At 45.1% G+C, this 12,193-nt stretch overlaps 31 non-coding genes across 31 annotated transcripts; 9 read left to right on the top strand and 22 right to left on the bottom strand.

The window, feature by feature from the left end:
* The first annotated feature begins 163 nt into the window (after positions 1–163).
* Trnap-agg lies at positions 164–235 on the top strand. The gene has a single exon. It is a non-coding gene; the product is annotated as a tRNA-Pro (tRNA).
* A 518-nt stretch (positions 236–753) lies between these two features.
* Trnae-uuc lies at positions 754–825 on the bottom strand. The gene has a single exon. It is a non-coding gene; the product is annotated as a tRNA-Glu (tRNA).
* A 17-nt stretch (positions 826–842) lies between these two features.
* Trnaf-gaa lies at positions 843–915 on the bottom strand. The gene has a single exon. It is a non-coding gene; the product is annotated as a tRNA-Phe (tRNA).
* Positions 916–1,067: 152 nt separating this feature from the next.
* Trnap-agg lies at positions 1,068–1,139 on the top strand. The gene has a single exon. It is a non-coding gene; the product is annotated as a tRNA-Pro (tRNA).
* Positions 1,140–1,657: 518 nt separating this feature from the next.
* Trnae-uuc lies at positions 1,658–1,729 on the bottom strand. Its single transcript has one exon. It is a non-coding gene; the product is annotated as a tRNA-Glu (tRNA).
* A 17-nt stretch (positions 1,730–1,746) lies between these two features.
* Positions 1,747–1,819, bottom strand: Trnaf-gaa. The gene has a single exon. It is a non-coding gene; the product is annotated as a tRNA-Phe (tRNA).
* A 152-nt stretch (positions 1,820–1,971) lies between these two features.
* On the top strand, positions 1,972–2,043 carry Trnap-agg. The gene has a single exon. It is a non-coding gene; the product is annotated as a tRNA-Pro (tRNA).
* A 518-nt stretch (positions 2,044–2,561) lies between these two features.
* Positions 2,562–2,633, bottom strand: Trnae-uuc. The gene has a single exon. It is a non-coding gene; the product is annotated as a tRNA-Glu (tRNA).
* Positions 2,634–2,650: 17 nt separating this feature from the next.
* Positions 2,651–2,723, bottom strand: Trnaf-gaa. The gene has a single exon. It is a non-coding gene; the product is annotated as a tRNA-Phe (tRNA).
* Positions 2,724–3,465: 742 nt separating this feature from the next.
* Trnae-uuc lies at positions 3,466–3,537 on the bottom strand. The gene has a single exon. It is a non-coding gene; the product is annotated as a tRNA-Glu (tRNA).
* A 17-nt stretch (positions 3,538–3,554) lies between these two features.
* Trnaf-gaa lies at positions 3,555–3,627 on the bottom strand. Its single transcript has one exon. It is a non-coding gene; the product is annotated as a tRNA-Phe (tRNA).
* A 152-nt stretch (positions 3,628–3,779) lies between these two features.
* On the top strand, positions 3,780–3,851 carry Trnap-agg. The gene has a single exon. It is a non-coding gene; the product is annotated as a tRNA-Pro (tRNA).
* A 1,166-nt stretch (positions 3,852–5,017) lies between these two features.
* Trnae-uuc lies at positions 5,018–5,089 on the bottom strand. The gene has a single exon. It is a non-coding gene; the product is annotated as a tRNA-Glu (tRNA).
* A 17-nt stretch (positions 5,090–5,106) lies between these two features.
* Trnaf-gaa lies at positions 5,107–5,179 on the bottom strand. The gene has a single exon. It is a non-coding gene; the product is annotated as a tRNA-Phe (tRNA).
* A 152-nt stretch (positions 5,180–5,331) lies between these two features.
* Trnap-agg lies at positions 5,332–5,403 on the top strand. Its single transcript has one exon. It is a non-coding gene; the product is annotated as a tRNA-Pro (tRNA).
* A 518-nt stretch (positions 5,404–5,921) lies between these two features.
* Positions 5,922–5,993, bottom strand: Trnae-uuc. Its single transcript has one exon. It is a non-coding gene; the product is annotated as a tRNA-Glu (tRNA).
* Positions 5,994–6,010: 17 nt separating this feature from the next.
* Trnaf-gaa lies at positions 6,011–6,083 on the bottom strand. Its single transcript has one exon. It is a non-coding gene; the product is annotated as a tRNA-Phe (tRNA).
* A 152-nt stretch (positions 6,084–6,235) lies between these two features.
* Positions 6,236–6,307, top strand: Trnap-agg. Its single transcript has one exon. It is a non-coding gene; the product is annotated as a tRNA-Pro (tRNA).
* Positions 6,308–7,459: 1,152 nt separating this feature from the next.
* On the bottom strand, positions 7,460–7,531 carry Trnae-uuc. Its single transcript has one exon. It is a non-coding gene; the product is annotated as a tRNA-Glu (tRNA).
* Positions 7,532–7,548: 17 nt separating this feature from the next.
* Positions 7,549–7,621, bottom strand: Trnaf-gaa. Its single transcript has one exon. It is a non-coding gene; the product is annotated as a tRNA-Phe (tRNA).
* A 152-nt stretch (positions 7,622–7,773) lies between these two features.
* Positions 7,774–7,845, top strand: Trnap-agg. Its single transcript has one exon. It is a non-coding gene; the product is annotated as a tRNA-Pro (tRNA).
* A 518-nt stretch (positions 7,846–8,363) lies between these two features.
* Positions 8,364–8,435, bottom strand: Trnae-uuc. The gene has a single exon. It is a non-coding gene; the product is annotated as a tRNA-Glu (tRNA).
* A 17-nt stretch (positions 8,436–8,452) lies between these two features.
* Positions 8,453–8,525, bottom strand: Trnaf-gaa. Its single transcript has one exon. It is a non-coding gene; the product is annotated as a tRNA-Phe (tRNA).
* Positions 8,526–8,677: 152 nt separating this feature from the next.
* On the top strand, positions 8,678–8,749 carry Trnap-agg. Its single transcript has one exon. It is a non-coding gene; the product is annotated as a tRNA-Pro (tRNA).
* A 518-nt stretch (positions 8,750–9,267) lies between these two features.
* Positions 9,268–9,339, bottom strand: Trnae-uuc. Its single transcript has one exon. It is a non-coding gene; the product is annotated as a tRNA-Glu (tRNA).
* Positions 9,340–9,356: 17 nt separating this feature from the next.
* Positions 9,357–9,429, bottom strand: Trnaf-gaa. The gene has a single exon. It is a non-coding gene; the product is annotated as a tRNA-Phe (tRNA).
* A 152-nt stretch (positions 9,430–9,581) lies between these two features.
* On the top strand, positions 9,582–9,653 carry Trnap-agg. The gene has a single exon. It is a non-coding gene; the product is annotated as a tRNA-Pro (tRNA).
* Positions 9,654–10,260: 607 nt separating this feature from the next.
* Positions 10,261–10,333, bottom strand: Trnaf-gaa. The gene has a single exon. It is a non-coding gene; the product is annotated as a tRNA-Phe (tRNA).
* An 831-nt stretch (positions 10,334–11,164) lies between these two features.
* Trnaf-gaa lies at positions 11,165–11,237 on the bottom strand. Its single transcript has one exon. It is a non-coding gene; the product is annotated as a tRNA-Phe (tRNA).
* A 742-nt stretch (positions 11,238–11,979) lies between these two features.
* Positions 11,980–12,051, bottom strand: Trnae-uuc. The gene has a single exon. It is a non-coding gene; the product is annotated as a tRNA-Glu (tRNA).
* A 17-nt stretch (positions 12,052–12,068) lies between these two features.
* On the bottom strand, positions 12,069–12,141 carry Trnaf-gaa. The gene has a single exon. It is a non-coding gene; the product is annotated as a tRNA-Phe (tRNA).
* Between the last annotated feature and the right edge of the window lie 52 nt (positions 12,142–12,193).

Here is a 12,193-nt window from a genome sequence, read left to right as displayed (position 1 = left end):
GCTATTTCGGCACATTCAAAATGTAAATCAAACAAGAATAGTCCGGGTGACGGCCAATCTTTTTCGTCACAGCTACAAAGTGAACCCAATCGCATAACTCAAAAGACAAGCAATTCACTTTAGACATAGACGCTCGAAACACATTTTGACACTCTTTGAACACGGCTCATTGGTCTAGTCGTATGATTCTCGCTTAGGGTGCGAGAGGTCCCGGGTTCGATTCCCGGATGAGCCCTAGAAGATCCATTCTGATTTTATTATTGTTGTCTATAATCACTTCAAGTATTGCATTTCATGGGGATGTAGCTCAGATGGTAGAGCGCTCGCTTAGCATGCGAGAAGTACGGGGATCGATACCCTGCATCTCCAGTACCACATGTTTTGCCTAGCATTGCACAATTGCAGACTCTTTACGCCTCATAATGATCAGATGTGACCGTTTTTGCCTGGGACATTACGGGAAATCATCGATACCGACGCTTTGATCTTTTCCAATAATGCAATCTTTTTCGAAATACTGATTTTGACTCTCCCAAATACTACTAGATGGCAGGTACGAAAACTGCCACGCCGTCTGTTGCCTTCCACCCTACCGGGACCAACTCCAGAGGAACTTCCGCACCCCACACGGACCAACATCAAATTGGGATTATCTTTGCTGATTTCCAACTTGTTACTGTAACACCGGAAATATCCGCAAATAAACGAAAAGAATTGAAACAATAGAATTCCTGAATAAAACGTATCTCTCCGTTCCCATACCGGGAATCGAACCCGAGCCTCCTGGGTGAAAGCCAGGTATCCTAGCCACTAGACCATATGGGATTTTGAACGAAGATTCCTGCCGAAACCCGGGATCGAACCAGGGACCTTTAGATCTTCAGTCTAACGCTCTCCCAACTGAGCTATTTCGGCACATTCAAAATGTAAATCAAACAAGAATATTCCGGGTGACGGCCAATCTTTTTCGTCACAGCTACAAAGTGAACCCAATCGCATAACTCAAAAGACAAGCAATTCTCTTTAGACATAGACGCTCGAAACACATTTTGACACTCTTTGAACACGGCTCATTGGTCTAGTCGTATGATTCTCGCTTAGGGTGCGAGAGGTCCCGGGTTCGATTCCCGGATGAGCCCTAGAAGATCCATTCTGATTTTATTATTGTTGTCTATAATCACTTCAAGTGTTGCATTTCATGGGGATGTAGCTCAGATGGTAGAGCGCTCGCTTAGCATGCGAGAAGTACGGGGATCGATACCCTGCATCTCCAGTACCACATGTTTTGCCTAGCATTGCACAATTGCAGACTCTTTACGCCTCATAATGATCAGATGTGACCGTTTTTGCCTGGGACATTACGGGAAATCATCGATACCGACGCTTTGATCTTTTCCAATAATGCAATCTTTTTCGAAATACTGATTTTGACTCTCCCAAATACTACTAGATGGCAGGTACGAAAACTGCCACGCCGTCTGTTGCCTTCCACCCTACCGGGACCAACTCCAGAGGAACTTCCGCACCCCACACGGACCAACATCAAATTGGGATTATCTTTGCTGATTTCCAACTTGTTACTGTAACACCGGAAATATCCGCAAATAAACGAAAAGAATTGAAACAATAGAATTCCTGAATAGAACGTATCTCTCCGTTCCCATACCGGGAATCGAACCCGAGCCTCCTGGGTGAAAGCCAGGTATCCTAGCCACTAGACCATATGGGATTTTGAACGAAGATTCCTGCCGAAACCCGGGATCGAACCAGGGACCTTTAGATCTTCAGTCTAACGCTCTCCCAACTGAGCTATTTCGGCACATTCAAAATGTAAATCAAACAAGAATAGTCCGGGTGACGGCCAATCTTTTTCGTCACAGCTACAAAGTGAACCCAATCGCATAACTCAAAAGACAAGCAATTCACTTTAGACATAGACGCTCGAAACACATTTTGACACTCTTTGAACACGGCTCATTGGTCTAGTCGTATGATTCTCGCTTAGGGTGCGAGAGGTCCCGGGTTCGATTCCCGGATGAGCCCTAGAAGATCCATTCTGATTTTATTATTGTTGGTTATAATCACTTCAAGTGTTGCATTTCATGGGGATGTAGCTCAGATGGTAGAGCGCTCGCTTAGCATGCGAGAAGTACGGGGATCGATACCCTGCATCTCCAGTACCACATGTTTTGCCTAACATTGCACAATTGCAGACTCTTTACGCCTCATAATGATCAGATGTGACCGTTTTTGCCTGGGACATTACGGGAAATCATCGATACCGACGCTTTGATCTTTTCCAATAATGCAATCTTTTTCGAAATACTGATTTTGACTCTCCCAAATACTACTAGATGGCAGGTACGAAAACTGCCACGCCGTCTGTTGCCTTCCACCCTACCGGGACCAACTCCAGAGGAACTTCCGCACCCCACACGGACCAACATCAAATTGGGATTATCTTTGCTGATTTCCAACTTGTTACTGTAACACCGGAAATATCCGCAAATAAACGAAAAGAATTGAAACAATAGAATTCCTGAATAAAACGTATCTCTCCGTTCCCATACCGGGAATCGAACCCGAGCCTCCTGGGTGAAAGCCAGGTATCCTAGCCACTAGACCATATGGGATTTTGAACGAAGATTCCTGCCGAAACCCGGGATCGAACCAGGGACCTTTAGATCTTCAGTCTAACGCTCTCCCAACTGAGCTATTTCGGCACATTCAAAATGTAAATCAAACAAGAATAGTCCGGGTGACGGCCAATCTTTTTCGTCACAGCTACAAAGTGAACCCAATCGCATAACTCAAAAGACAAGCAATTCACTTTAGACATAGACGCTCGAAACACATTTTGACACTCTTTGAACACGGCTCATTGGTCTAGTCGTATGATTCCCGCTTAGGGTGCGAGAGGTCCCGGGTTCGATTCCCGGATGAGCCCTAGAAGATCCATTCTGATTTTATTATTGTTGTCTATAATCACTTCAAGTGTTGCATTTCATGGGGATGTAGCTCAGATGGTAGAGCGCTCGCTTAGCATGCGAGAAGTACGGGGATCGATACCCTGCATCTCCAGTACCACATGTTTTGCCTAACATTGCACAATTGCAGACTCTTTACGCCTCATAATGATCAGATGTGACCGTTTTTGCCTGGGACATTACGGGAAATCATCGATACCGACGCTTTGATCTTTTCCAATAATGCAATCTTTTTCGAAATACTGATTTTGACTCTCCCAAATACTACTAGATGGCAGGTACGAAAACTGCCACGCCGTCTGTTGCCTTCCACCCTACCGGGACCAACTCCAGAGGAACTTCCGCACCCCACACGGACCAACATCAAATTGGGATTATCTTTGCTGATTTCCAACTTGTTACTGTAACACCGGAAATATCCGCAAATAAACGAAAAGAATTGAAACAATAGAATTCCTGAATAAAACGTATCTCTCCGTTCCCATACCGGGAATCGAACCCGAGCCTCCTGGGTGAAAGCCAGGTATCCTAGCCACTAGACCATATGGGATTTTGAACGAAGATTCCTGCCGAAACCCGGGATCGAACCAGGGACCTTTAGATCTTCAGTCTAACGCTCTCCCAACTGAGCTATTTCGGCACATTCAATATGTAAATCAAACAAGAATAGTCCGGGTGACGGTCAATCTTTTTCGTCACAGCTACAAAGTGAACCCAATCGCATAACTCAAAAGACAAGCAATTCACTTTAGACATAGACGCTCGAAACACATTTTGACACTCTTTGAACACGGCTCATTGGTCTAGTCGTATGATTCTCGCTTAGGGTGCGAGAGGTCCCGGGTTCGATTCCCGGATGAGCCCTAGAAGATCCATTCTGATTTTATTATTGTTGTCTATAATCACTTCAAGTGTTGCATTTCATGGGGATGTAGCTCAGATGGATGCGAGCGCTCGCTCGCTTAGCATGCGAGAAGTACGGGGATCGATACCCTGCATCTCCAGTACCACATGTTTTGCCTAGCATTGCACAATTGCAGACTCTTTACGCCTCATAATGATCAGATGTGACCGTTTTTGCCTGGGACATTACGGGAAATCATCGATACCGACGCTTTGATCTTTTCCAATAATGCAATCTTTTTCGAAATACTGATTTTGACTCTCCCAAATACTACTAGATGGCAGGTACGAAAACTGCCACGCCGTCTGTTGCCTTCCACCCTACCGGGACCAACTCCAGAGGAACTTCCGCACCCCACACGGACCAACATCAAATTGGGATTATCTTTGCTGATTTCCAACTTGTTACTGTAACACCGGAAATATCCGCAAATAAACGAAAAGAATTGAAACAATAGAATTCCTAATTCAAAGAATAAAACGTATCTCTCCGTTCCCATACCGGGAATCGAACCCGAGCCTCCTGGGTGAAAGCCAGGTATCCTAGCCACTAGACCATATAGGATTTTGAACGAAGATTCCTGCCGAAACCCGGGATCGAACCAGGGACCTTTAGATCTTTCTGATTTTATTATTGTTGTCTATAATCACTTCAAGTGTTGCATTTCATGGGGATGTAGCTCAGATGGTAGAGCGCTCGCTTAGCATGCGAGAAGTACGGGGATCGATACCCTGCATCTCCAGTACCACATGTTTTGCCTAGCATTGCACAATTGCAGACTCTTTACGCCTCATAATGATCAGATGTGACCGTTTTTGCCTGGGACATTACGGGAAATCATCGATACCGACGCTTTGATCTTTTCCAATAATGCAATCTTTTTCGAAATACTGATTTTGACTCTCCCAAATACTACTAGATGGCAGGTACGAAAACTGCCACGCCGTCTGTTGCCTTCCACCCTACCGGGACCAACTCCAGAGGAACTTCCGTACCCCACACGGACCAACATCAAATTGGGATTATCTTTGCTGATTTCCAACTTGTTACTGTAACACCGGAAATATCCGCAAATAAACGAAAAGAATTGAAACAATAGAATTCCTGAATAAAACGTATCTCTCCGTTCCCATACCGGGAATCGAACCCGAGCCTCCTGGGTGAAAGCCAGGTATCCTAGCCACTAGACCATATGGGATTTTGAACGAAGATTCCTGCCGAAACCCGGGATCGAACCAGGGACCTTTAGATCTTCAGTCTAACGCTCTCCCAACTGAGCTATTTCGGCACATTCAAAATGTAAATCAAACAAGAATAGTCCGGGTGACGGCCAATCTTTTTCGTCACAGCTACAAAGTGAACCCAATCGCATAACTCAAAAGACAAGCAATTCTCTTTAGACATAGACGCTCGAAACACATTTTGACACTCTTTGAACACGGCTCATTGGTCTAGTCGTATGATTCTCGCTTAGGGTGCGAGAGGTCCCGGGTTCGATTCCCGGATGAGCCCTAGAAGATCCATTCTGATTTTATTATTGTTGTCTATAATCACTTCAAGTGTTGCATTTCATGGGGATGTAGCTCAGATGGTAGAGCGCTCGCTTAGCATGCGAGAAGTACGGGGATCGATACCCTGCATCTCCAGTACCACATGTTTTGCCTAGCATTGCACAATTGCAGACTCTTTACGCCTCATAATGATCAGATGTGACCGTTTTTGCCTGGGACATTACGGGAAATCATCGATACCGACGCTTTGATCTTTTCCAATAATGCAATCTTTTTCGAAATACTGATTTTGACTCTCCCAAATACTACTAGATGGCAGGTACGAAAACTGCCACGCCGTCTGTTGCCTTCCACCCTACCGGGACCAACTCCAGAGGAACTTCCGCACCCCACACGGACCAACATCAAATTGGGATTATCTTTGCTGATTTCCAACTTGTTACTGTAACACCGGAAATATCCGCAAATAAACGAAAAGAATTGAAACAATAGAATTCCTGAATAAAACGTATCTCTCCGTTCCCATACCGGGAATCGAACCCGAGCCTCCTGGGTGAAAGCCAGGTATCCTAGCCACTAGACCATATGGGATTTTGAACGAAGATTCCTGCCGAAACCCGGGATCGAACCAGGGACCTTTAGATCTTCAGTCTAACGCTCTCCCAACTGAGCTATTTCGGCACATTCAAAATGTAAATCAAACAAGAATAGTCCGGGTGACGGCCAATCTTTTTCGTCACAGCTACAAAGTGAACCCAATCGCATAACTCAAAAGACAAGCAATTCACTTTAGACATAGACGCTCGAAACACATTTTGACACTCTTTGAACACGGCTCATTGGTCTAGTCGTATGATTCTCGCTTAGGGTGCGAGAGGTCCCGGGTTCGATTCCCGGATGAGCCCTAGAAGATCCATTCTGATTTTATTATTGTTGTCTATAATCACTTCAAGTGTTGCATTTCATGGGGATGTAGCTCAGATGGTAGAGCGCTCGCTTAGCATGCGAGAAGTACGGGGATCGATACCCTGCATCTCCAGTACCACATGTTTTGCCTAGCATTGCACAATTGCAGACTCTTTACGCCTCATAATGATCAGATGTGACCGTTTTTGCCTGGGACATTACGGGAAATCATCGATACCGACGCTTTGATCTTTTCCAATAATGCAATCTTTTTCGAAATACTGATTTTGACTCTCCCAAATACTACTAGATGGCAGGTACGAAAACTGCCACGCCGTCTGTTGCCTTCCACCCTACCGGGACCAACTCCAGAGGAACTTCCGCACCCCACACGGACCAACATCAAATTGGGATTATCTTTGCTGATTTCCAACTTGTTACTGTAACACCGGAAATATCCGCAAATAAACGAAAAGAATTGAAACAATAGAATTCCTGAATAAAACGTATCTCTCCGTTCCCATACCGGGAATCGAACCCGAGCCTCCTGGGTGAAAGCCAGGTATCCTAGCCACTAGACCATATAGGATTTTGAACGAAGATTCCTGCCGAAACCCGGGATCGAACCAGGGACCTTTAGATCTTTCTGATTTTATTATTGTTGTCTATAATCACTTCAAGTGTTGCATTTCATGGGGATGTAGCTCAGATGGTAGAGCGCTCGCTTAGCATGCGAGAAGTACGGGGATCGATACCCTGCATCTCCAGTACCACATGTTTTGCCTAGCATTGCACAATTGCAGACTCTTTACGCCTCATAATGATCAGATGTGACCGTTTTTGCCTGGGACATTACGGGAAATCATCGATACCGACGCTTTGATCTTTTCCAATAATGCAATCTTTTTCGAAATACTGATTTTGACTCTCCCAAATACTACTAGATGGCAGGTACGAAAACTGCCACGCCGTCTGTTGCCTTCCACCCTACCGGGACCAACTCCAGAGGAACTTCCGCACCCCACACGGACCAACATCAAATTGGGATTATCTTTGCTGATTTCCAACTTGTTACTGTAACACCGGAAATATCCGCAAATAAACGAAAAGAATTGAAACAATAGAATTCCTGAATAAAACGTATCTCTCCGTTCCCATACCGGGAATCGAACCCGAGCCTCCTGGGTGAAAGCCAGGTATCCTAGCCACTAGACCATATGGGATTTTGAACGAAGATTCCTGCCGAAACCCGGGATCGAACCAGGGACCTTTAGATCTTCAGTCTAACGCTCTCCCAACTGAGCTATTTCGGCACATTCAAAATGTAAATCAAACAAGAATAGTCCGGGTGACGGCCAATCTTTTTCGTCACAGCTACAAAGTGAACCCAATCGCATAACTCAAAAGACAAGCAATTCACTTTAGACATAGACGCTCGAAACACATTTTGACACTCTTTGAACACGGCTCATTGGTCTAGTCGTATGATTCTCGCTTAGGGTGCGAGAGGTCCCGGGTTCGATTCCCGGATGAGCCCTAGAAGATCCATTCTGATTTTATTATTGTTGTCTATAATCACTTCAAGTGTTGCATTTCATGGGGATGTAGCTCAGATGGTAGAGCGCTCGCTTAGCATGCGAGAAGTACGGGGATCGATACCCTGCATCTCCAGTACCACATGTTTTGCCTAGCATTGCACAATTGCAGACTCTTTACGCCTCATAATGATCAGATGTGACCGTTTTTGCCTGGGACATTACGGGAAATCATCGATACCGACGCTTTGATCTTTTCCAATAATGCAATCTTTTTCGAAATACTGATTTTGACTCTCCCAAATACTACTAGATGGCAGGTACGAAAACTGCCACGCCGTCTGTTGCCTTCCACCCTACCGGGACCAACTCCAGAGGAACTTCCGCACCCCACACGGACCAACATCAAATTGGGATTATCTTTGCTGATTTCCAACTTGTTACTGTAACACCGGAAATATCCGCAAATAAACGAAAAGAATTGAAACAATAGAATTCCTGAATAAAACGTATCTCTCCGTTCCCATACCGGGAATCGAACCCGAGCCTCCTGGGTGAAAGCCAGGTATCCTAGCCACTAGACCATATGGGATTTTGAACGAAGATTCCTGCCGAAACCCGGGATCGAACCAGGGACCTTTAGATCTTCAGTCTAACGCTCTCCCAACTGAGCTATTTCGGCACATTCAAAATGTAAATCAAACAAGAATACTCCGGGTGACGGCCAATCTTTTTCGTCACAGCTACAAAGTGAACCCAATCGCATAACTCAAAAGACAAGCAATTCACTTTAGACATAGACGCTCGAAACACATTTTGACACTCTTTGAACACGGCTCATTGGTCTAGTCGTATGATTCTCGCTTAGGGTGCGAGAGGTCCCGGGTTCGATTCCCGGATGAGCCCTAGAAGATCCATTCTGATTTTATTATTGTTCTCTATAATCACTTCAAGTGTTGCATTTCATGGGGATGTAGCTCAGATGGTAGAGCGCTCGCTTAGCATGCGAGAAGTACGGGGATCGATACCCTGCATCTCCAGTACCACATGTTTTGCCTAGCATTGCACAATTGCAGACTCTTTACGCCTCATAATGATCAGATGTGACCGTTTTTGCCTGGGACATTACGGGAAATCATCGATACCGACGCTTTGATCTTTTCCAATAATGCAATCTTTTTCGAAATACTGATTTTGACTCTCCCAAATACTACTAGATGGCAGGTACGAAAACTGCCACGCCGTCTGTTGCCTTCCACCCTACCGGGACCAACTCCAGAGGAACTTCCGCACCCCACACGGACCAACATCAAATTGGGATTATCTTTGCTGATTTCCAACTTGTTACTGTAACACCGGAAATATCCGCAAATAAACGAAAAGAATTGAAACAATAGAATTCCTGAATAAAACGTATCTCTCCGTTCCCATACCGGGAATCGAACCCGAGCCTCCTGGGTGAAAGCCAGGTATCCTAGCCACTAGACCATATGGGATTTTGAACGAAGATTCCTGCCGAAACCCGGGATCGAACCAGGGACCTTTAGATCTTCAGTCTAACGCTCTCCCAACTGAGCTATTTCGGCACATTCAAAATGTAAATCAAACAAGAATAGTCCGGGTGACGGCCAATCTTTTTCGTCACAGCTACAAAGTGAACCCAATCGCATAACTCAAAAGACAAGCAATTCACTTTAGACATAGACGCTCGAAACACATTTTGACACTCTTTGAACACGGCTCATTGGTCTAGTCGTATGATTCTCGCTTAGGGTGCGAGAGGTCCCGGGTTCGATTCCCGGATGAGCCCTAGAAGATCCATTCTGATTTTATTATTGTTGTCTATAATCACTTCAAGTGTTGCATTTCATGGGGATGTAGCTCAGATGGTAGAGCGCTCGCTTAGCATGCGAGAAGTACGGGGATCGATACCCTGCATCTCCAGTACCACATGTTTTGCCTAGCATTGCACAATTGCAGACTCTTTACGCCTCATAATGATCAGATGTGACCGTTTTTGCCTGGGACATTACGGGAAATCATCGATACCGACGCTTTGATCTTTTCCAATAATGCAATCTTTTTCGAAATACTGATTTTGACTCTCCCAAATACTACTAGATGGCAGGTACGAAAACTGCCACGCCGTCTGTTGCCTTCCACCCTACCGGGACCAACTCCAGAGGAACTTCCGCACCCCACACGGACCAACATCAAATTGGGATTATCTTTGCTGATTTCCAACTTGTTACTGTAACACCGGAAATATCCGCAAATAAACGAAAAGAATTGAAACAATAGAATTCCTGAATAAAACGTATCTCTCCGTTCCCATACCGGGAATCGAACCCGAGCCTCCTGGGTGAAAGCCAGGTATTCTAGCCACTAGACCATATGGGATTTTGAACGAAGATTCCTGCCGAAACCCGGGATCGAACCAGGGACCTTTAGATCTTCAGTCTAACGCTCTCCCAACTGAGCTATTTCGGCACATTCAAAATGTAAATCAAACAAGAATAGTCCGGTAGACGGCCAAGCTTTTTCGTCACAGCTACAAAGTGAACCCAATCGCATAACTCAAAAGACAAGCAATTCACTTTAGACATAGACGCTCGAAACACATTTTGACACTCTTTGAACACGGCTCATTGGTCTAGTCGTATGATTCTCGCTTAGGGTGCGAGAGGTCCCGGGTTCGATACCCGGATGAGCCCTAGAAGATCCATTCTGATTTTATTATTGTTGTCTATAATCACTTCAAGTGTTGCATTTCATGGGGATGTAGCTCAGATGGTAGAGCGCTCGCTTAGCATGCGAGAAGTACGGGGATCGATACCCTGCATCTCCAGTACCACATGTTTTGCCTAGCATTGCACAATTGCAGACTCTTTACGCCTCATAATGATCAGATGTGACCGTTTTTGCCTGGGACATTACGGGAAATCATCGATACCGACGCTTTGATCTTTTCCAATAATGCAATCTTTTTCGAAATACTGATTTTGACTCTCCCAAATACTACTAGATGGCAGGTACGAAAACTGCCACGCCGTCTGTTGCCTTCCACCCTACCGGGACCAACTCCAGAGGAACTTCCGCACCCCACACGGACCAACATCAAATTGGGATTATCTTTGCTGATTTCCAACTTGTTACTGTAACACCGGAAATATCCGCAAATAAACGAAAAGAATTGAAACAATAGAATTCCTGAATAAAACGTATCTCTCCGTTCCCATACCGGGAATCGAACCCGAGCCTCCTGGGTGAAAGCCAGGTATTCTAGCCACTAGACCATATGGGATTTTGAACGAAGATTCCTGCCGAAACCCGGGATCGAACCAGGGACCTTTAGATCTTCAGTCTAACGCTCTCCCAACTGAGCTATTTCGGCACATTCAAAATGTAAATCAAACAAGAATAGTCCGGTAGACGGCCAAGCTTTTTCGTCACAGCTACAAAGTGAACCCAATCGCATAACTCAAAAGACAAGCAATTCACTTTAGACATAGACGCTCGAAACACATTTTGACACTCTTTGAACACGGCTCATTGGTCTAGTCGTATGATTCTCGCTTAGGGTGCGAGAGGTCCCGGGTTCGATACCCGGATGAGCCCTAGAAGATCCATTCTGATTTTATTATTGTTGTCTATAATCACTTCAAGTGTTGCATTTCATGGGGATGTAGCTCAGATGGTAGAGCGCTCGCTTAGCATGCGAGAAGTACGGGGATCGATACCCTGCATCTCCAGTACCACATGTTTTGCCTAGCATTGCACAATTGCAGACTCTTTACGCCTCATAATGATCAGATGTGACCGTTTTTGCCTGGGACATTACGGGAAATCATCGATACCGACGCTTTGATCTTTTCCAATAATGCAATCTTTTTCGAAATACTGATTTTGACTCTCCCAAATACTACTAGATGGCAGGTACGAAAACTGCCACGCCGTCTGTTGCCTTCCACCCTACCGGGACCAACTCCAGAGGAACTTCCGCACCCCACACGGACCAACATCAAATTGGGATTATCTTTGCTGATTTCCAACTTGTTACTGTAACACCGGAAATATCCGCAAATAAACGAAAAGAATTGAAACAATAGAATTCCTGAATAAAACGTATCTCTCCGTTCCCATACCGGGAATCGAACCCGAGCCTCCTGGGTGAAAGCCAGGTATCCTAGCCACTAGACCATATGGGATTTTGAACGAAGATTCCTGCCGAAACCCGGGATCGAACCAGGGACCTTTAGATCTTCAGTCTAACGCTCTCCCAACTGAGCTATTTCGGCACATTCAAAATGTAAATCAAACAAGAATAGTCCGGGTGACGGCCAATCTTTT

This window comes from Daphnia pulicaria, chromosome 7 (genome assembly GCF_021234035.1).
Source record: "Daphnia pulicaria isolate SC F1-1A chromosome 7, SC_F0-13Bv2, whole genome shotgun sequence".
Taxonomy (NCBI): Eukaryota; Metazoa; Arthropoda; class Branchiopoda; order Diplostraca; family Daphniidae; genus Daphnia; species Daphnia pulicaria.
Note: the sequence above shows the minus strand (reverse complement) of the source record. Positions and strands in the feature narration are given on the sequence as shown.